At 50.3% G+C, this 24,036-nt stretch overlaps 1 long non-coding RNA gene across 3 annotated transcripts in view; it reads right to left on the bottom strand.

Moving 5' to 3' along the window:
• LOC141279455 (uncharacterized) overlaps positions 1-24,036 on the bottom strand; it is a 71,997-nt gene that overhangs the window by 32,205 nt on the left and 15,756 nt on the right. For all 3 annotated transcript variants that reach the window (XR_012333709.1, XR_012333708.1, XR_012333707.1), the window contains exon 2: positions 19,748-19,824. This is a non-coding gene — a long non-coding RNA (uncharacterized lncRNA). The remainder of the gene's footprint in view (positions 1-19,747; positions 19,825-24,036) is intronic.

Here is a 24,036-nt window from a genome sequence, read left to right as displayed (position 1 = left end):
AGGAGGCCTCTGAGCTACCTAGCCAATAATGATAGAAGGTTCGAAGAAAAGGCTCAAATATCACAGGACTAAGGTGACCTGCCTGGGCTTCATTCTCACAGAAGGTCGGAGAAGGCCATCTCAGGAAAGGGAAGAAGCCATTTGCAGCCTTACCCCTTCTAAACTAGAAGACAGCTTAGGGGTTCCTGGGGAGGCCGGGGATTGCTGCATCTGGATCCCTAACTACAGTCTAATAGCTGGGCCTCTATAGAAAACACTGAAAGGAAAAGATGATGATCCTTTCGAACAGAATCTAGAAGCGCCTTTCAAGAATGCAAAGAGGAGGGGACCTTGAAGATGGCGGAAGAGTAGACGCGGAGATCACCTTCCTCCCCACAGATACACCAGAAATACATCTACACGTGGAACAACTCCTAGAGAACACCTACTGAACGCTGGCAGAAGACCTCAGACCTCCCAAAAGGCAAGAAACTCCCACGTACCTGGGTAGGGCAAAAGGAAACAAAGAAAAAACAGAGACAAAAGAATAGGGACGGCACCTGCACCAGTGGGAGGGAGCTGTGAAGGAGGAAAAGTTTCCACACGCTAGGAAGCCCCTTCGCGGGCGGAGACTGCGGGGGGCGGAGGGGGGAGCTTCGCAGCCGCGGAGGAGTGCACAGCAACGGGTGCGGAGGGCAAAGCGGGGAGATTCCCGCACAGAGGATCGGTGCCGACCGGCACTCACCAGCCCGAGAGGCTTGTCTGCTCACCCGCCGGGGCGGGCGGGGCTGCGAGCTGAGGGCTCTGAGGCTCGGGTTTCGGTTTCGGACGGAGCGCAGGGAGAGGACTGGGGTTGGCGGCTTGAACATAGCCTGAAGGGGTTAGTGCACCAACGGCTAGCCGGGAGGGAGTCCGGGGAAAAGTCTGCACCTGCCGAAGAGGCAAGAGACTTTTCCTTCCCTCTTTGTTTCTTGGTGCGTGAGGAGAGGGGTTTAAGAACGCTGCTTGAGGGAACTCCGGAGACGGGCGCGAGCCGCGGCTAAAAGCGCGGACCCCAGAGACGGGCGCAAGCCGCGGCTAAAAGCGCGGACCCCAGAGACGGGCGGGAGACGCTAAGGCTGCTGCTGCCACCACCGAGGGGGCCTGTGTGCGAGCACAGGTCACTCTCCACACCCTTCCTTCCGCGAAGCCTGTGCAGCCCGCCACTGCCAGGTTCCCGGGATCCAGGGAAAACTTCCCCGGGAGAAACGCACAGCGCGCCTCAGGCTGGTGTAAAGTCACGCCGGCCTTTGCCGCCGCAGGCCCGCCCCGCACTCCGGGCCCCTCCCTCCCCGCCGGCCTGAGTGCGCCAGAGCCTCCGAATCAGCGGCTCTTTTAACCCCGTCCTGTCTGAGCAAAAAAAAACAGACGCCCTCCAGCGACCTACACGCAGTGGCAGGGCCAAATCCAAGCTGAGCCCCTGGGAGCTGTGAGAACAAAGAAGAGAAAGGAAAATCTCTCCCAGCAGCCTCAGAAGCAGCGGATTAAAGCTCCACAATCAACTTGATATACCCTGCATCTGTGGAATACCTGAATAGACAACCAATCATCCCAAATTAAGGAAGTGGACTTTAGGAGCAAGATCTATGATTTTTTCCCCTTTTCCTCTTTGTGTGAATGTGTATGTGTATGCTTCTGTGTGAGATCTTGTCTGTATAGTCTTGCTTCCACCATTTGTCCTAGGGTTCTATCCGTCCATGGTTTTTTTTTTTAATTTTTTTCTTAATAATCAATTTTAATTTTAATAACGTTATTATACTTTACCTTCGTTCTTTCTTTCTTTCTTTCCTTCCTTCCTTCCCTCCTTTAGACAACGAATCATCCCAAATTCAGGAGGTGGTCTCTGACAGCAAGATTTATGATTTTTCCCCATTTACCTCTTTTAGTGAGGGTGTATGTGTATGCTTCTGTGTAAGATTTTGTCTGGATAGCTTTGCTTCCAACATTTGTCCTAAGGTTCTATCCGTCCCTTTTTCTTTCTAAATAAGAATTTTTTAATTCAATAACTTTATTATACTTTATTTTATTTTTACTATATCTTCTTTCTTTCTTTCTTCTTTCTTTCTTCCTTCCTTCCTCCCTCCCTCCCTCCTTTCTTTCCTTCTTGCCTTCTTTTCTTCTTTCTTTCTTTCTTCCTTCCTTCCTCCCTCCCTCCCTCCTTTCTTTCCTCATACTTCTATTAATTCCCTCTACTTTTTCTCCCTTTTATTCTGAGCCGTGTGGATGAAAAGCTCTTGGTGCTCCAGCCAGGAGTCAGGGCTCTGCCTCTGAGGTAGGAGAGCCAACTTCAGGACACTGGTCAACAAGAGACCTCCCAGCTCCACATAATATCAAACGGAGAAAATCTCCCAGAGACCTCCATCTTAACACCAGCACCCAGCTTCACTCAACGACCAGCAAGCCACAGTGCTGGACAACCTATGCCAAACAACTAGCAAAACAGGAACACAACCCCACCCATTAGCAGAGAGGCTGCCTAAAATCATAATAAGGCCACAGACACCCCAAAACACACCACCAGACGTGAACCTGCCCACTAGAGAGACAAGATCCAGCCTCATCCACCACAACACAGGCACTAGTCCCCTCCACCAGGAAGCCTACACAACCCACTGAACCAACCTTAGCCACTGGAGACAGACATCAAAAACAGCAGGAACTACGAACCTGCAGCCTGCAAAAAAGAGACCCCAAACACAGTAAGATAAGCAAAATGAGAAGACAGAAAAACACACAGCAGATAAAGGAGCAAGATAAAAATGCACCAGACCTAACAAATGAAGAGGAAATAGGCAGTCTACCTGAAAAAGAATTCAGAATAATGATAGTAAGGATGATCCGAAATCTTGGAGATAGAACTGGACAAAATGCAAGAATCAGTTAACAAGGACCTAGAAGAACTAAAGATGAAACAAGCAACGATGAACAACACAATAAATGAAATTAAAAGTACTCTAGATGGATCAATAGCAGAATAACTGAGGCAGAAGAACGGATAAGTGACCTGGAAGATAAAATAGTGGAAATAACTACTGCAGAGCAGAATAAAGAAAAAAGAATGAAAAGAACTGAGGACAGTCTCAGAGACCTCTGGGACAACATTAAACGCACCAACATTCGAATTATAGGGTTCCAGAAGAAGAGAAAAAGAAAGGGACTGAGAAAATATTTGAAGAGATTATAGTTGAAAACTTCCCTAATATGGGAAAGGAAATAGTTAATCAAGTCCAGGAAGCACAGAGAGTCCCATACAGGATAAATCCAAGGAGAAATACGCCAAGACACATATTAATCAAACTGTCAAAATTAAATACAAAGAAAGCATATTAAAAGCAGCAAGGGAAAAACAACAAATAACACATAAGGGAATCCCCATAAGGTTAACAGCTGATCTTTCAGCAGAAACCCTACAAGCCAGAAGGGAGTGGCAGGACATACTGAAAGTGATGAAGGAGAAAAACCTGCAGCCAAGACTACTCTACCCAGCAAGGATCTCATTCAGATTTGATGGAGAAATTAAAACCTTTACAGACAAGCAAAAGCTGAGAGAGTTCAGCACCACCAAACCAGCTTTACAACAAATGCTAAAGGATCTTCTCTAGGCAAGAGAAGGAAAAGACCTATAATAACGAACCCAAAACAATTTAGAAAATGGGAATAGGAACATACATATCGATAATTACCTTAAATGTAAATGGACTAAATGCTCCCACCAAAAGACACAGATGAGCTGAATGGATACAAAAACAAGACCTTATATATGCTGTCTACAAGAGACCCACTTCAGACCTAGAGACACATACAGACTGAAAGTAAGGGGATGGAAAAAGATATTCCATGCAAATGGAAACCAAAAGAAAGCTGGAGTAGCAATTCTCATATCAGACAAAATAGACTTTAAAATAAGGACTATTAAAAGAGACAAAGAAGGACACTACATAATGATCAAGGGATCGATCCAAGAAGAAGATATAACAATTGTAGATATTTATGCACCCAACATAGGAGCACCTCAATACATAAGGCAAATACTAACAGCCATAAAAGGGGAAATCAACAGTAACACATTCATGGTAGGGGACTTAAACACTCCACTTTCACCCATGGACAGATCATCCAAAATGAAAATAAATAAGGAAACACAAGCTTTAAATGATACATTAAACAAGATGGACTTAATTGATATTTATAGGACACTCCATCCAAAAACAACAGAATACACATTTTTCTCAAGTGCTCATGGAACATTCTCCAGGATAGATCATATCTTGGGTCACAAATCAAGCCTTGGTAAATTTAAGAAAACTGAAATTGTATCAAGTATCTTTTCTGACCACAATGCCATGAGATTAGATATCAATTACAGGAAAAGATCTGTAAAAAATACAAACACATGGAGGCTAAACAATACACTACTTAATAATGAAGTGATCACTGAAGAAATCAAACAGGAAATCAAAAAATACCTAGAAACAAATGACAATGGAGACACAACGACCCAAAACTTGTGGGATGCAGCAAAAGCAGTTCTAAGGGGGAAGTTTATAGCAATACAAGCCCACCTTAAGAAACAGGAAACACCTCGAATAAACAACCTAACCTTGCACCTCAAGCAATTAGAGAAAGAAGAACAAAAAACCCCCAAAGCTAGCAGAAGGAAAGAAATCATAAAAATCAGCTCAGAAATAAATGAAAAAGAAACGAAGGAAACAATAGCAAAGATCAATAAAACTAAAAGCTGGTTCTTTGAGAAGATAAACAAAATAGATAAACCACTAGCCAGACTCATCAAGAAAAAAGGGAGAAGACTCAAATCAATAGAATTAGAAATGAAAAAGGAGAGGTAACAACTGACACTGCAGAAATAAAAGAGATCATGAGAGATTACTACAAGCAACTCTATGCCAATAAAATGGACAATCTGGAAGAAATGGACAAATTCTTAGAAATGCACAACCTGCCAAGACTGAATCAAGAAGAAATAGAAAATATGAACAGAGCAATCACAAGCACTGAAATTGAAACTGTGATTAAAAATCTTCCAACAAAGAAAAGCCCAGGACCAGATGGCTTCACAGGCGAATTCTATCAAACACTTAGAGAAGAGCTAACACCTATCCTTCTCAAGCTCTTCCAAAATATAGCAGAGGGAGGAACACTCCCAAACTCCTTCTACGAGGCCACCATCACCCTGATACCAAAACCAGACAAGGATGACACAAAGAAAGAAAACTACAGGCCAATATCACTGATGAACATAGATGCAAAAATCCTCAACAAAATACTAGCAAACAATGCAACAGCACATTAAAAGGATCATACACCATGATCAAGTGGGGTTTATTCCAGGAATGAAGGATTCTTCAATATACGCAAATCTATCAAAGTGATAAACCATATTAACAAATTGAAGGAGAAAAACCATAAGATCATCTCAATAGAGGCAGAGAAAGCTTTTGACAAAATTCAACACCCATTTATGATAAAAACCCTGCAGAAAGTAGGCATAGAGGGAACTTTCCTCAACATAATAAAGGCCATATATGACAAGCCCACAGCAAACATCATCCTCAATGGTGAAAAACTGAAAGCATTTCCACTAAGATCAGGAACAAGACAAGGTTGCCCACTCTCACCACTCTTATTCAACATAGTTTTGGAAGTTTTAGCCACAGCAATCAGAGAAGAAAAGGAAATAAAAGGAATCCAAATCGGAAAAGAAGAAGTAAAGCTGTCACTGTTTGCAGATGACGTGATCCTATACATAGAAAATCCTAAAGATGCTAGCAGAAAACTACTAGAGCTAATCAATGAATTTGGTAAAGTGGCAGGATACAAAATTAATGCACAGAAATCTCTGGCATTCCTATATACTAATGATGAAAAATCTGAAAGTGAAATCAAGAAAACACTCCCATTTACCATTGCAACAAAAAGAATAAAATGTCTAGGAATAAACCTACCTAAGGAGACAAAAGACCTGTATGCAGAAAATCATAAGACACTGATGAAAGAAATTAAAGATGATACAAATAGATGGAGAGATATACCATGTTCTTGGATTGGAAAAATCAACATTGTGAAAATGACTCTACCACCCAAAGCAATCTATAGATTCAATGCAATCCCTATCAAACTACCACTGGCATTTTTCACAGACCTAGAACAAAACATTTTACAATTTGTATGTAAACACAAAAGACCCCGAATAGCCAAAGCAATCTTGAGAACGAAAAAAGGAACTGGAGGAATCAGGCTCCCTGACTTCACACTATACTACAAAGCTACAGTTATCAAGATGGTATGGTACTGGCACAAAAACAGAAAGATAGATCAATGGAACAGGATAGAAAGCCCAGAGATAAACCCATGCACATATGGGTTTGATAAAGGTGGCAGGAATGTACAGTGGAGAAAGGACAGCCTCTTCAATAAGTGGTGCTGGGAAAACTGGACAGCTACATGTAAAAGTATGAGATTAGATCACTCCCTAACACCATACACAAAAATAAGCTCAAAATGGATTAAAGACCTAAATATAAGGCCAGAAACTATCAAACTCTTAGAGGAAAACATAGGCAGAACACTCTATGACATAAATCACAGCAAGATACTTTCTGACCCACCTCCTAGAGTAATGGAAATAAAAACAAAAATAAACAATGGGACCTAATGAAACTTCAAAGCTTTGGCACAGCAAAGGAAACCATAAACAAGACCAAAAGACAACCCTCAGAATGGGAGAAAATATTTGCAAATGAAGCAACCGACAAAGGATTAATCTCCAAAATTTACAAGCAGCTCATGCAGCTCAATAACAAAAAAACAAACAACCCAATCCAAAAATGGGCAGAAGACCTAAATAGACATTTCTCCAAAGAAGATATACAGACTGCCAACAAACACATGAAAGAATGCTCAACATCATTAATCATTAGAGAAATGCAAATCAAAACTACAATGAGATATCATCTCACACCAGTCAGAATGGCCATCATCAAAAAATCTAGAAACAATAAATGCTGGAGAGGGTGTGGAGAAAAGGGAACACTCTTGCACTGCTGGTGGGAATGTGAATTGGTTCAGCCACTATGGAGAACAGTATGGAGGTTCCTTAAAAAACTACAAATAGAACTACCATAGGACCCAGCAATCCCACTACTGGGCACATACCCTGAGAAAACCGAAATTCAAAAGAGTCATGTACCAAAATGTTCATTGCAGCTCTATTTACAATAGCCCGGAGATGGAAACAACCTAAGTGCCCATCATCGGATGAATGGATAAAGAAGATGTGGCACATATATACAATGGAATATTACTCAGCCATAGAAAGAAACGAAATTGAGCTATTTGTAATGAGGTGGATAGACCTAGAGTCTGTCATACAGAGTGAAGTGAGTCAGAAAGAAAAAGACAAATACCGTATGCTAACACATATATATAGAATTTAAGGAAAAAAATGTCATGAAGAACCTAGGGGTAAGGCAGGAATAAAGACGCAGACCTCCTAGAGAACGGACTTGAGGTTATGGGGAGGGGGAAGGGTGAGCTGTGACAGGGCGAGAGAGAGTCATGGACATATACACACTAACAAACGTAGTAAGGTAGATAGCTAGTGGGAAGCAGCCGCATGGCACAGGGATATTGGCTCGGTGCTTTGTGACAGCCTGGAGGGGTGGGATAGGGAGGGTGGGAGGGAGGGAGACGCAAGAGGAAAGAGATATGGGAACATATGTATATGTATAACTGATTCACTTTGTTATAAAGCAGAAACTAACACACCATTGTAAAGCAATTATACCCCAATAAAGATGTTTAAAAAAAAAAGAATGCAAAGAGCAGTCAATTCAGACACTTGCCCAGGAACTCCCTAATTTAGCTAAACCCTTTGAACTTTACATCCCCATAGAATGTGAATCGCCCTTGGAGTATTAGTGCAAAAACTGGGACCACTTGAAATGGAACAATACAAGAATGCCCTCCAGGTAGGATAAACTACGGTCACCAATGGCTTGGCCCGCCGCCCCATCCGGCCAGGGTACTGGGGTTATCTAAGAACCTGGAAATCAGCAGCCCGCAAATCCAGCTTCCTCCTAAGGGAAAAGGACCCCATGTGGTTATCCCAACCACCCACCATGCCCTGAAGTTGCAGGGGTCGCTCCATGGGCACGCTGACCTCGAGTGAGGAGGCCCTCCAACTCCAACCTCCAGAGAGACAACCGGGGGCAACGGGCCCCCATGACGACTCGTGTGACCATCACTTGACCTGGAGCTTCTCTCAGAAAACAACAAGAGTGTGCCCCAAAAGAGCAGACTGCTGCCTGCAGGACTTATTGCACCCAGAGGGGAGCTAATAAGCTTGGCAGGGGAACCGTATATTATGCTGCCACCATAGAAAAGCCTACAGACACAGCAGTGATGGTGGCCAATGAGACCGGCTGGACTCCTGGCTACTTCAAAAGGCCGTTGACTCAGTGGCCATCATGGTCCTGGATCACCACCGGGCCTGAACTGTCTGGGAGATGAGTGGGCAGGGCTCTGACATCCGGTGCTGTCTGTACGTTAATTTAGGGGCCTAATTGAAGAAAGCACAGACTACTGGTCAGAGCATCTAGGCTGGCAGAAACCGTCAGCCTAAGGTGGCTGAACAAATGTGGGGCGGGATAAAACCGGCCCCTCCAGCGTCTCTGCCCATCTCTTTCCTGGACCCTTAAACGTCATTAGAATCTATAACACTTCCAATGCTGGCGCTCAGGCGGACAAGCACTGAGGCAGGAGGCCTGGGGACAATCAACCTCACCTGGATGCTGCTGGGGAGAAATTCTGCCTCTCCCCACGAGTATGAGGACTCCCAACTCAGCACGAAGCAGTTACACAAGAGGGGTCTGCACCCACAGCGCCCCAAGAATGAGGAACGGGACAAAAGACAGAGGAGTGGTTTGTCACCGGCAAAGCCCATGAAAAATTCCTGGGATATAAAAATAGAATCTGGGCAATAAAATAAAGTCTAACCTTTTTTTCCTCTGTGCTTTGTCTAATTTCACGTGCGCCCAGGGTTCCGCATGCAGAGGTCCCACACCCGGCACTTCAGACCCGATTTCCTAATGCAGAATGGCTGGGTCGACAATTCAGCTCCTGGGGCCCCATGCAGACTCTGCGACATAGAGCCTGAGCTGCAGCCAACCCTCCCCTCGAGAGCTCCGCCCCTCCCTCCCACTGACACTGCTGGGATCCCTACACAGCAGCCCAGCCCACAGCCCGCGGGGTAGTGCAGGCTCTCATCTCTCCATTCTCTGAAGAAAATATAAAGTTTCCCTTGCTTCTGAACCAAAATCAGTCTCGATCTGTTGGCTCCAATGACACTGGGCAAGGGGAGCCTGGTTGGGGCCCACTCTGGTGGATCAGTAACAGGAATTGACAACATTGTAACTTCAATGAATAGATGTGTGAGCAAAACCGTAATTAACATATAGCAGTGTAAAAGGCTCGGGTAAAATAGGATGTTTCTAACTCTTCCATTGGACATTTCCATCACTTTATATGGAGCACAGGGGCACTGCAATTCACCCGTTCCCTAACCCTAACCCTAACCCTAACCCTAATCCTAAAGCGAACACTTACCCTAAACCTTACACTACACGGTACCCTAATCTTAACGGGTACACTAACAATAATGCATAACCTAACACGAACCCTAACAGTAACCCGTTGTCGTACCCTAAACTGGACCCTGAAACGTACCAGTTCCCTAACACTAACCCTAACCTTAACCATAAACCTAACCCTAAACCTAATCCCAACCCATATACTAACACTAACCCATACCCTAACACATACGCTAACACTAAATCGTAGTCGTACCCTAACCTGCACCCTAAAACGTCCCCGTTCGCTAACCGTAAACCTAACTCTAATGCTTACCCGAAGCCTTACCCTAACCCTAACCCGTACACTAACACTAACACGTACCCAAACACGTACGCTAACCCTAAAATGTTGTCGCATAATAAACTGTACCATAAATCTTCTCCGTTCCCTAATACTAAACCGAACCCTAACAATACACCTAACCCAAACCCGAAGACTTACCCTAACCCGTACCCTAACCCTAACCTGCACTCTAACACTAACCCGTACACTAACATGTACGCTAACCCAAAACTCTTGTCGTACCCTAAATTTACCCGTTCCCTAACCCTAACCCTAACCTAACACTAAAACTTACCAGAAGCCTTATCCTAACCCGTACGCTAACACTAACCCGCGCCCTCACACGTACGCTCCCCCTAAAGCGTTGTCGTACCCTCACCTGGACCCTAAACCGTCCCCGTCCCCTAACCCTAACCCTAGCCCGAACCCTAACCCTAACCCTTCCCCGAAGCCTGACCCTCACCCGTCCCCTAATGCTAACCCGTACGCTAACACTGACCCGCGCCCTCACACCTACGCTCCCCCTGAAGCGTTGTCATACCCTCACCTGGACCCTAAACCGTCCCCGTCCCCTAACCCTAACCCTAGCCCGAACCCTAACCCTAAACCTTCCCCGAAGCCTGACCCTCACCCGTCCCCTAATCCTAACCCGTACGCTAACACTAACCCGCGCCCTCACACGTACGCTCCCCCTGAAGCGTTGTCGTACCCTCACCTGGACCCTAAACCGTCCCCTAACCCTAACCCTAGCCCGAACCCTAACCCTAAACCTTCCCCGAAGCCTGACCCTCACCCGTCCCCTAATCCTAACCTGTACGCTAACACTAACCCGCGCCCTCACACCTACGCTCCCCCTAAAGCGTTGTCGTACCCTCACCTGGACCCTAAACCATCCCCGTCCCCTAACCCTAAGCCTAGCCCGAACCCTAACCCTAACCCTTCCCCGAAGCCTGACCCTCACCCGGCCCCTAATCCTAACCCGTACGCTACCACTAACCCACGCTCTCACACGTACGCTCCCCCTAAAGCGTTCTCGTACCATCACCTGGACCCTAAACCGTCCCCGTCCCCTAACCCTAACCCTAGCCCGAACCCTATCACTAACCCTTCCCCGAAGCCTGACCCTCACCCGTCCCCTAATCCTAACCCGTACGCTAACACTAACCCGAGCCCTCACACGTATACTCCCCCTAAACCGTTGTCGTACCCTCACCTGGACCCTAAAACGTGCCCGTCCCCTAACCCTAACCCTAGCCCGAACCCTAAACCTAAACCTTCCCCGAAGCCTGACCTTCACCCGTCCCCTAATCCTAACCCGTACGCTAACACTAACCCACGCCGTCACACCTAGGCTCCCCCTAAAGCGTTGTCGTACCCTCACCTGGACCCTAAACCGTCCCCTAACCCTAACCCTAACCCTAGCCTGAACCCTAACCATAACACTTCCCCGAAGCCTGACCCTCACCCGTCCCCTAATCCTAACCCGTACGCTAACAGTAACCCGCGCCCTCACACCTACGCTCGCCCTAAAGCGTTGTCGTACCCTCACCTGGACCCTAAACCGTCCCCGTCCACTAACCCTAACCCTAGCCCGAACCATAACCCTAACACTTCCCCGAAGCCTGACCCTCACCCGTCCCCTAATCCTCAACCGTACGCTAACACTAACCCGCGCCCTCACACCTACGCTCCCCCTAAAGCGTTGTCGTACCCTCAGCTGGACCCTAAACCGTCCCCGTCCCCTAACCCTAACCCTAGCCCGAACCCTAACCCTAACCCTTCCCCGAAGCCTGACCCTCACCCGTCCCCTAATCCTAACCCGTACGCTAACACTAACCCGCGCCCTCACACCTACGCTTCCCCTGAAGCGTTGTCGTACCATCACCTGGACCCTAAACAGTCCCCGTCCCCTAACCCTAACCCTAGCCCGAACCCTAACCCTAAACCTTCCCCGAAGCCTGACCCTCACCCGTCCCCTAATCCTAACCCGTACGCTAACACTAATCCGCGCCCTCACACGTACGCTCCCCCTGAAGCGTTGTCGTACCCTCACCTACACCATAAACCGTCCCCTAACCCTAACCCTAACCCTAGCCCGAACCCTAACCCTAAACCTTGCCCGAAGCCTGACCCTCACCCGTCCCCTAATCCTAACCTGTACGCTAACACTAACCCGCGCCCTCACACCTACGCTCCCCCCTAAATCGTTGTCGTACCCTCACCTGGACCTTAAACCGTCCCCGTCCCCTAACCCTAACCCTAGCCCGAACCCTAAGCCTAACCCTTCCCCGAAGCCTGACCCTCACCCGTCCCCTAATCCTAACCCGTACGCTAACACTAACACACGCTCTCACACGTACGCTCCCCCTAAAGCGTTGTCGTACCCTCACCTGGACCCTAAACCGTCCCCGTCCCCTAACCCTAACCCTAGCCCGAACCCTAACCCTAAACCTTCCCCGAAGCCTGACCCTCACCCGTCCCCTAATCCTAACCCGTACGCTAACACTAACCCGCGCCCTCACACCTACGCTCCCCCTAAAGCGTTCTCGTACCATCACCTGGACCCTAAACCGTCCCCGTCCCCTAACCCTAACCCTAGCCCGAACCCTAACCCTAACCCTTCCCTGAAGCCTGGCACTCACCCGTCCCCTAATCCTAACCCGTACGCTAACACTAACCCGCGCCCTCACACATACGCTCCCCCTAAAGCGTTGTCGTACCCTCACCTGGACCCTAAACCGTCCCCGTCCCCTAACCCTAACCCTAGCCCGAACCCTAACCCTAACCCTTCCCCGAAGCCTGACCCTCACCCGTCCCCTAATCCTAACCCGTACGCTAACACTAACCCGCGCCCTCACACGTACGCTCCCCCTGAAGCGTTGTCGTACCCTCACCTGGACCCTAAACCGTCCCCTAACCCTAACCCTAACCCTAGCCCGAACCCTAACCCTAAACCTTCCCCGAAGCCTGACCCTCACCCGTCCCCCAATCCTAACCTGTACGCTAACACTAACCCGCGCCCTCACACCTACGCTCCCCCTAAAGCGTTGTCGTACCCTCACCTGGACCCTAAACCATCCCCGTCCCCTAACCCTAAGCCTAGCCCGAACCCTAAGCCTAACCCTTCCCCGAAGCCTGACCCTCACCCGTCCCCTAATCCTAACCCGTACGCTAACACTAACCCACGCACTCACACGTACGCTCCCCCTAAAGCGTTCTCGTACCATCACCTGGACCCTAAACCGTCCCCGTCCCCTAACCCTAACCCTAGCCCGAACCCTAACCCTAACCCTTCCCCGAAGCATGACCCTCACCCGGACCCTAATCCTAACCCGTACGCTAACACTACCCGTGCCCTAACACGTGCGCTCCCCCTAAAGCGTTGTCGTACCCTCACCTGGACCCTAAACCGTCCCAGTCCCCTAACCCTAACCCTAGCCCGAACCCTAACCCTAACCCTTCCCCGAAGCCTGACCCTCACCTGTCCCCTAATCCCAACCCGTACGTTAACACTAACCCGCACCCTCACACCTACTCTCCCCCTAAAGCGTTGTCGTACCCTCCCCTGGACCCTAAACCGTCCCCGTCCCCTAACCCTAACCCTAGCCCGAACCCTAACCCTAACACTTCCCCGAAGCCTGACCCTCACCCGTCCCCTAATCCTAACCCGTACGCTAACACTAACCCGCGTCCTCACACCTACGCTCCCCCTGAAGCGTTGTCGTACCCTCACCTGGACCCTAAACCGTCCCCGTCCCCTAACCCTAACCCTAGCCCGAACCCTAACCCTAACCCTTCCCCGAAGCCTGACCCTCACCCGTCCCCTAATCCTAACCCGTACGCTAACACTAACCAGCGCCCTCACACGTATACTCCCCCTAAAGCGTTGACGTACCCTCACCTGGACCCTAAACCGTCCCCGTCCCCTAACCCTAACCCTAGCCCGAACCCTAACCCTAACCCTTCCCCGAAGCCTGACCCTCACCCGTCCCCTAATCCTAACCCGTACGCTAACACTAACCCGCGCCCTCACACCTACGCTCCCCCTAAAGCGTTGTCGTACCCTCACCTGGACCCTAAACCGTCCCCGTCCCCTAACCCTAACCCTAGCCCAAACCCTAACCCTAACCCTTCCCCGAAGCCTGACCATCACCCGTCCCCTAATCCTAACCCGTACGCTAACACTAACCCGCGCCCTCACACGTACGCTCCCCCTAAAGCGTTGTCGTACCCTCACCTGGACCCTAAACCGTCCTCGTCCCCTAACCCTAACCCTAGCCCGAACCCTAACCCTAATCCTTCCCCGAAGCCTGACCATCACCCGTCCCCTAATCCTAACCCGTACGCTAACACTAACCCGCGCCCTCACACGTACGCTCCCCCTAAAGCGTTGTCGTACCCTCCCCTGGACCCTAAACCGTCCCCGTCCCCTAACCCTAACCCTAGCCCGAACCCTAACCCTAACCCTTCTCCAAAGCCTGACCCTCACCCGTCCCCTAATCCTAACCCGTACGCTAACACTAACGCGCGCCCTCACACCTACGCTCGCCCTAAAGCGTTGGCGTACCCTCACCTGGACCCTAAACCGTCCCCGTCCCCATCCCCTAACCCTAACCCTAGCCCGAACCCTAACCCTAACCCTTCCCCGAAGCCTGACCCTCACCCGTCCCCTAATCCTAACCCGTACGCTAACACTAACCCGAGCCCTCACACCTACGCTCCCCCTTAAAGCGTTGTCGTACCCTCACCTGGACCTTAAACCATCCCCGTCCCCTAACCTTAACCCTAGCCTGAACCCTAACCCTAACAATTCCCTGAAGCCTGACCCTCACCCGTCCCCTAATCCTAACCCGTACGCTAACACTAACCCGCGCCCTCACACCTACGCTCGCCCTAAAGCGTTGTCGTACCCTCACCTGGACCCTAAACCGTCCCCGTCCCCTAACCCTAACCCTAGCCCGAACCCTAACCCTAACCCTTCCCCGAAGCCTGACCCTCACCCTGTCCCCTAATCCTAACCCGTACGCTAACACTAACCCGCGCCCTCACACCTACGCTCCCCCTAAAGCGTTGTTGTACCCTCACCTGGACCCTAAACCGTCCCCGTCCCCTAACCCTAACCCTAGCCCGAACCCTAACCCTAACCCTTCCCCGAAGCCTGACCCTCACCCGTCCCCTAATCCTAACCCGTACGCTAACACTAAGCCGCGCCCTCACACTTACCCTCCCCCTAAAGCGTTGTCGTACCCTCCCCTGGACCCTAAACCGTCTCCGTCCCCTAAACCTAACCCTAGCCCGAACCCTAACCCTAACCCTTCCCCGAAGCCTGACCCCCACCCGTCCCCTAATCCTAACCCGTACGCTAACACTAACCCGCACCCTCACACCTACTCTCCCCCTAAAGCGTTGTCGTACCCTCCCCTGGACCCTAAACCGTCCCCGTCCCCTAACCCTAACCCTAGCCCGAACCCTAACCCTAACCCTTCCCCGATGCCTGTCCCTCACCCGTCCCCTAATCCTAACCCGTACGCTAACACTAACGCGCGCCCTCACACCTACGCTCGCCCTAAAGCGTTGTCGTACACTCACCTGGACCCTAAACCGTCCCCGTCCCCTAACCCTAACCCTAGCCCGAACCCTAACCCTAACCCTTCCCCGAAGCCTGACCCTCACCTGTCCCCTAATACGAACCCGTACGCTAACACTAACCCGCGCCCTCACACGTACGCTCCCCCTAAAGCGTTGTTTTACCCTCACCTGGACCCTAAACCGGCCCCGTCCCCTAACCCTAACCCTAGCCCGAACCCTAACCCTAACCCTTCCCCGAAGCCTGACACTCACCCGTCCCCTAATCCTAACCCGTACGCTAACACTAACCCGCGCCCTCACACCTACGCTCCCCCTAAAGTGTTGTCGTACCCTCCCCTGGACCCTAAACCGTCCCCGTCCCCTAACCCTAACCCTAGCCCGAACCCTAACCCTAACCCTTCCCCGAAGCCTGACCCTCACCCTGTCCCCTAATCCTAACCCGTACGCTAACACTAACCCGCGCCCTCACACCTACGCTCCCTTTAAAGCGTTGTCGTACCCTCACCTGGACCTTAAACCATCCCCGTCCCCTAACCCTTAACCCTAGCCCGAACCCTAACCCTAACCCTTCCCCGAAGCCTGATCCTCACCCGTCCCCTAATCCTAACCCGTACGCTAACACTAACCCGCGCCCTCACACCTACGCTCGCCCTAAAGCGTTGTCGTACCCTCACCTGGACCCTAAACCGTCCCCGTCCCCTAACCCTAACCCTAGCCCGAACCCTAACCCTAACCCTTCCCCAAAGCCTGACCCTCACCTGTCCCCTAATCCTAACCCGTACGCTAACACTAACCCGCGCCCTCACACCTACGCTTCCCCTTAAAGCGTTGTTGTACCCTCACCTGGACCCTAAACCGTCCCCGTCCCCTAACCCTAACCCTAGCCCGAACCCTAACCCTAACCCTTCCCCGAAGCCTGACCCTCACCCGTCCCCTAATCCTAACCCGTACGCTAACACTAACCCGCGCCCTCACACGTACGCTCCCCCTAAAGCGTTGTCGTACCCTCACCTGGACCCTAAACCGTCCCCGTCCCCTAACCCTAACCCTAGCCCGAACCCTAACCCTTCCCCGAAGCCTGACCCTCACCCGTCCCCTAATCCTAACCCGTACGCTAACACTAACCCATGCCCTCACACGTACGCTCATCCTAAACCGTTGTCGTACCCTAACCTTTCCCCTGAACCGTCCCCGTCCTCTAACCCTAACCCTTACCCGAAGCCTTACCCTAACCCGTCCCCTAATCCTAACCCGTACGCTAACACTAACCCGTGCCCTCACACGTACGCTCACGCTAAACCGTTGTCGTACCCTAACCTGTACCCTAAACCGTCCCCGTCCCCTAACCCTGACTCTAATCATAACCCTAACCATAACCCTAACCCTTACCCGAAGCCTTACCCTAACCCGCCCCCTAATCCTAACCCGGACGCTAACACTAACCCGTGCTCTCACACATATGCTCACTCTAAACCGCTGTCGTACCCTACCCTGTCCCCTAAACCGTCCCCATCCCCTAACCCTAACCCTAACCCTTACCCGAAGCCTTACCCTAACCCGTACCCTAATCCTAACCCGTACGCTAACACTAACCCGTGCCCTCACACGTATGCTCACCCTTAACCGTTGTCGTACCCTAACCTGTCCCCTAAACCGTCCCCGTCCCCTAACTCTAACCCTAACCTTTACACGAAGCCTTACCCTAATCCGTCCTCTAATCCTAACCCGTACGCTAACACTAACCCCTGCCCTCACACGTACGCTCACCCTAAACCGTTGTCGTACCCTAACCTATCCGCTAAACCGTCCCTGTCCCCTAACCCTAACCCTTACCCGAAGCCTTACCCTAACCCGTCCGCGAATTCTAGCCCGTACGCTAACACTAACCCGTGCCCTCATACGTACGCTCACCCAAAACCGTTGTCGTACCCTATCCTGTCCCCTAAACCGTCCCCGTCCCCTAACTCTAACCCTAAACCTAACCCTAACCCTTACCCGAAGCCTCACCCTAACCCGTCCCCTAATCCTAACCCGTACGCTAACACTAACCCGTGCCCTCACACGTTCGCTCACCCTAAACCGTTGTCGTACCCTAACCTGTCCCCTAAACCGTCCACGTCCCCTAACCCTAACCCTAACCCTAATCCTTACCCGAAGCCTTGCCCTAACCCGTCCCCTAATCCTAACCCGTAAGCTAACACTAACCCGTGCCCTCACACGTACGCTCACCCTAAACCGTTATCGTACCCTAACCTGTCCCCTAAACGTCCCCGTCCCCTAACGCTAACCCTAACCCTTACCCGAAGCCTTACCCTAAACCGTCCCCTAATCCTAACCCGTACGCTAACACTAACCCGTGCCCTCACCCGTACGCTCACCCTAAACCGTTGTCGTACCCTAACCGGTCCCCTAAACCGTCACCGTCCCCGTCCCCGTCCCCTAACCCTAAGCCTTACCCGAAGCCTTACCCTAACCCGTCCCCTAATCCTAACCCGTACGCTAACACTAACCCGTGCCCTCACACGTACGCTCACCCTAAACCGTTGTCGTACCCTAACCTGTCCCCTAAACCGTCCCCGTCCCCAAACCCTTACCCAAAGCCTTACCCTAACCCGTCCCCTAATCCTAACCCATACGCTAACACTAACCCGTGCCCTCACACGTACGCTCACCCTAAACCGTTGTCGTACCCTAACCAGTACCCTAAACCGTCCCCGTCCCCTAACACTAACCCTCACCCTAACCCTTACCCGAATCCTTACCCTAACCCGTCCCCTAATCCTAACCCGTACGCGAACACTAACCCGTGCCCTCACACGTACGCTCACCCTAAACCATTGTCGTACCCTAACCTGTACCCTAAACTGTATGCGTTCCCTAACCCTTACCCTATCTCTAATCCTAATCCTTACCCTAAGCCAACATCACTAATTATTAGAGAAATGCAAATCAAAACTACAATGAGGTATCACTTCGCACCTTTTAGAATTTGCATCATCAGGAAATCTACAAACAACAAATGCTGGAGAGGGTGTGGAGAGAAGGAATCCTCTTGCACTATTGGTGGGAATGTAAGTTGATAGTCACTATGGAGAACAGTATGGAGGCTCCTTCAAAAACTAAAAATAGAATTACCATATGATCCAGCAATCCCACTACTCGACATATATCCAGAGAAAATCATAAATTGAAAGGACACATTCAGCACAATATCCTTTGCAGCACTATTTACAATAGCCAGGTCATGGAAGCAACCTAAATGCCCAGAGGCAGACGAATGGATAAAGATGTGGTACATATATAAAATGGAGTATTACGCAGCCATAAAACGCAATGAAATTGGGTCACTTGTAGAGACGTCAATGGATCTAGAGACTGTACTACAGAGTGAAGTAAGCCAGAAAGAGGAAAACAAATATTGTATATTAATGCATATATGTGGAACCTAGAAAAATGGTACAGATGAACCGGTTTGCAGGGCAGAAATAGACACAGATGTAGAGAAGAAACGTATGGACACCGAGAGGGTAAAGCGTGGGGTTGGGTGGTGGTGGGATGAGTTGGGAGATTGGGATTGACATGTATACATTTATATGTATAAAATAGGTAGCCAATAAGAACCTGCTGTATAAAAATGTAAATAAAATTAAAAAATTAAAAAAACAAAAAAACTTATTCCCTTCACATACATGTATTTAAAGGAATGAATTATTTCCACGCTTATATCTATAAATACAAAAAAGAGGAATAAAATCTACCTTGAACCAAAAAAAAAAAAAAACCCACCACTTATACAGAGGAAAACCCTATCAGGGTACTTGTTCCACTTGTAAACAATGCTGAAGTTGGTCAGAGGTGGGGAATCGTCTCCCATGCAGCCAGCAGCCCCCCACCCCGCAAGGAGCGTTCTCACTGCAAAGCTGGGGGACAGTGACGAGGAGTCTGTGAGTAAACGTGAGCTGAGCCCCAGGCCAGCTGCTGCTGAACTGTTCCCACCCTTCCCAGGTAAAACACCTAAATATGTACAAGGACTTGAAAGCCTACAGGAAGGGCCGTGGAGCCACCCCAGCGACAGCACACTGGCCGACTTGGTGCCTGCAGGCCAGCCAGGATTGTCCTGGCCCCGGGCGCTCTTCTGGAAGCTTTCCATTTCCCTGCCTGAGGTACCCCTCCTGTCCCGGCCCCCACTGCTTTTTTCCTTTCTCACCTCTGCCCGGGGAGAAATTCCAGCGCCAGTTACGGGTGACACATCCTCTTCTTTAGCAGGTGGCAGCTTGGCAACTCCTGCAGAAAGTCCAGCAGAGCCCCACTCACACTGGGCCACCTACAAAGGCGTAGCCCCTCACTCCCACCCACCAGCCGAGCCCCGACACTGCTGACGGGGCAGAGAATATGGCGTCAGGCACAGCTGCAGGGGCTCTTGCTGCCTGGAGCGGTGTTTATATTGACCTCAACCCAGGCACACCTGGGGAGGGCTGGCCGGCAGTGTCAGGCTGCCCAGGTCAGCCAATCCTCGCCCCTCAGGGACTCACAGCTGCAAAAAATGGACCTTGATGAACAGGCCAGGTCCAAGGAACAGGTGTGGGCTCCTGAGAGTCAGAATAGACAAGCGGCTGCAGCTCTGGCTTGTTTTCTAATCATTTTATCTGGCCCATGAGTGGGAGACAACTTCAGGAAGACCCTCTCCTAATGAGAGGAACCCAGGAGTCAGGGAGAGGAGGGGTGGTGGGTGGAGACAGAGGCCTGGTGACCCAGCAGCAGTGGAAATCTGTGGAAGGCCAGGCAGAGGGTGGCCGCACAGAGTGATGCCCAGGGTCACAGACCTGTAGGCGCTGCTGTTTGTTAGTTCAAGTCCTGCTCTGAGGTGCTCTGTGTCAGCTCTGACCGACAGGTGAGCTGGGGGTGCTCTGCGATGAGGGCTATGTGCACGGTTCCTGTGTGCCCAGCCCTGCCAGGGTACCTGCCCAGGGGAGCTCTGTATCCTGGGAGAGGCCTGACCACGAGAGCCTCATGGGCTGCTGGGTAGCTGCACAGGTGAGATCCATACCCTGGGAGGGGCCTGACCATGAGAGCCCCGTGGGCTGCTGGGGACCTGCTGAAGGATGTCAGGACAGTCAGTGAAGCCACCGAGGATATACATCCAGTAGTTCCTAATTCCTACACCCTGCTGGTCATTCTACCATCCACCAGGACATGGTATTCTGTATTAGGCTTCAATGATGCCTTCTTCTGTATTCCATTAGTCCCAGAGTCAAGAAATTTTGGCTTGTGAGTGGCAGGACTCAACATACACCAAAAACAATACTGCTGGGCCGTCCCGCCCCAAGGGTTCAAAAATTCCCACACCATCTTTGGGGAAACGTTAGCTAAACACCTAAAAGTTCTACCTCTGCAAAAGGGAACCCTCCCTCAATATGTAGACGACATTCTGATCGCCAGCCGTACTAAGGAGGTCTCTGAGCTACCTAGCCAATAAAGGATAGAAGGTGTCGAAGAAAAAGGCTCAAATATCACAGACTAAGGTGACCTGCCTGGGCTTCATTCTCACAGAAGGTCGGAGAACCGCATCCCAGGAAATGGAAGAAGCCACTTGCAGCCTTACCCCTTCTAAAACTAGAAGACAGCTTAGGGGTTCCTGGGAGGCCGGGGATTGCTGCATCTGGATTCCTAACTACAGTCTAATAGCTGGGTCCCTATAGGAAACACTGAAAGGAAAAGATGATGATCCTTTCGAATAGAATCCAGAAGCGGCCTTTCAAGAATGCAAAGAGCAGTCAATTCAGACACTTGCCCAGCAACTCCCTAATTTAGCTAAACCCTTTGAACTTTACATCCCCATAGAATGTGAATCGCCCTTGGAGTATTAGTGCAAACACTGGGACCACTTGAAATGGAACAACGCAAGAATGCCCTCCAGGTAGGATAAACTACGGTCACCAATGGCTTGGCCCGCCGCCCCATCCGGTCAGGGTACTGGGGGTATCTAAGAACCTGGAAATCAGCAGCCCACAAATCCAGCTTCCTCCTAAGGGAAAAGGACCCCATGTGGTTTTCCTAACCACCCACCATGCCCTGAAGTTGCAGGGGTCGCTCCGTGGGCACGCTGACCTCTAGTGAGGAGGGCCTCCAACTCCAACCTCCAGAGAGACAACCGGGGGCAACGGGCCCCCATGACGACTCGTGTGACCATCACTTGACCTGGAACTTCTCTCAGAAAACAACTAGAGTGTGCCCCAAAAGAGCAGACTGCTGCTTGCAGGACTTACTGCACCCAGAGGGGAGATAATATGCTCCGCTGGGGAACCGTGTATCACGCTGTCACCACAGAAAAACCTACAGACACCGCGGTGATGACGCCAATAAGACCGGCTGGACTCCTGGCTACTTCAAAAGGCCGTTGACTCAGTGGCTGTCATGGTCCTGGATCACCACCGGGCCTGGACTGTCTGGGAGTTGAGTGGGCAGGGCTCTGACATCTGGTGCTGTTTGTACGTTAATTTAGGGGCCTAATTAAAGAAAGCACAGACTACTGGTCAGAACATCTAGGGTGGCAGAAACTGTCCGCCTATGGTGGCTGAACAAATGTGGGGCGGGATAAAACCGGCCCCTCCAGTGTCTCTGCCCATCTCTTTCCTGGACCCTTAAAGGTCATTAGAATCTATAACACTTCCAATGCTGGCGCTCAGGCGGACAAGCACTGAGGCAGGAGGCCTGGGGACAATCAACCTCACCTGGAGGCTGCTGGGGAGAAGTTCTGCCCCTCCCCCCCGGGTATGAGGACTCCCAACTCAGCACGAAGCAGTTACATAAGAGGGGTCTGCACCCTCAGCACCCCAAGAATGAGGAACGGGACAAAAGGCAGAGGAGTGGTTTGTCGCCGGCAAAGCCCATGAAAAATTCCTGGGAGATAAAAATAGAATCTGGGCAATAAAATAAAGTCTAACCTTTTTTTCCTCTGTGCTTTGTCTAATTTCACGTGCGCCTAGGGTTCCGCATGCAGAGGTCCCACACCCGGCACTTCAGACCCGATTTCCTAATGCAGAATGGCTGGGTCGACAATTCAGCTCCCGGGGCCCCATGCAGACTCCGCGACATAGAGCCTGAGCTGCAGCCAACCCTCCCCTCGAGAGCTCCGCCCCTCCCTCCCACTGACACCGCTGGGATCCCTACACAGCAGCCCAGCCCACAGCCCGCGGGGTAGTGCAGGCTCTCACCTCTCCATTCTCTGAAGAAAATATAAAGTTTCCCTTGCTTCTGAACCAAACTCAGTCTCGATCTGTTGGCTCCAATGACACTGGGCAAGGGGAGCCTGGTTGGGGCCCACTCTGGTGGATCAGTAACAGGAATTGACAACATTGTAACTTCAATGAACAGATGTGTGAGCAAAACCGTAATTAACATATAGCAGTGTAAAAGGCTCGGGTAAAATAGGATGTTTCTAACTCTTCCATTGGACATTTCCATCACTTTATATGGAGCACAGGGGCACTGCAATTCACCCGTTCCCTAACCCTAACCCTAACCCTAACCCTAATCCTAAAGCGAACACTTACCCTAACCCTTACACTACACGGTACCTTAATCCTAACCGATACACTAACAATAACGCATAACCTAACACGTACCCTAACACTAACCCGCTGTCATACACTAAACTGTACCCTGAAACGTACCCGTTCCCTAACCCTAACCCTAACCTTAACCCTAACCCTAACCCTAAACCTAATCCTAACCCGTACACTAACACTTACCCAAACACGTACGCTAACACTAAAATGTTGTCGTACCATAAACTGTACCATAAACCGTCCCCATTCCCTAATACTAACCCTAACCCTAACAATACACCTAACCCTTACCCGAAGACTTACCCCAACCCGTACCCAAATCCTAACCCGTACAATAACAATAAATAACAATAAAATGTACCCTAACATGTACACTAACCCTAAAACGTTTTCGTACCCTAACCTGTACCCTAAACGGTCCCCGTTCCCTAACCCTAACACTCACACCCGTAGCCTTACCCTAACCCTAACACGTATACTAACACTAACTCATACCCTAAGAGGTACGCTAACTCGAAACCATACCCGTTCCCTAAACCTAATCCTAACCCGAACCCTAACCATTGCCCGAAGCTTTACCCTAGCCCATACCCTAATCCTCAACCGTACACTAACACTAACCCATACACTAACACGTACGCTAACCCTAAACCGTTGTCGTACCCTAACCTGTACACTAAACCATCCCTTTACCTAACCCTAACCCTAACGCTAACCCTTACCCGAAGCCTTACTGTAAGCTGTAACCAAATCCTAACCCGTACACTAAAATTAACCCATACCCTAACACGTACGTTAAACTTAAACCGTACCCATTCCCTAACCATAACGCTAAGCCTAACACTTACCCGAAGCCTTACCCTCACCCGTACCCTAACCCTAACCCGTACCGTAAACCATAGCCGTAACCTAACCCATACCCTAACCA

The sequence above is a fragment of the Tursiops truncatus genome, chromosome 9, assembly GCF_011762595.2.
Source record: "Tursiops truncatus isolate mTurTru1 chromosome 9, mTurTru1.mat.Y, whole genome shotgun sequence".
Classification (NCBI taxonomy): domain Eukaryota; kingdom Metazoa; phylum Chordata; class Mammalia; order Artiodactyla; family Delphinidae; genus Tursiops; species Tursiops truncatus.
The sequence above is the reverse complement of the archived record's forward strand: the minus strand, read 5'-3'. Positions and strand labels throughout refer to the sequence as shown.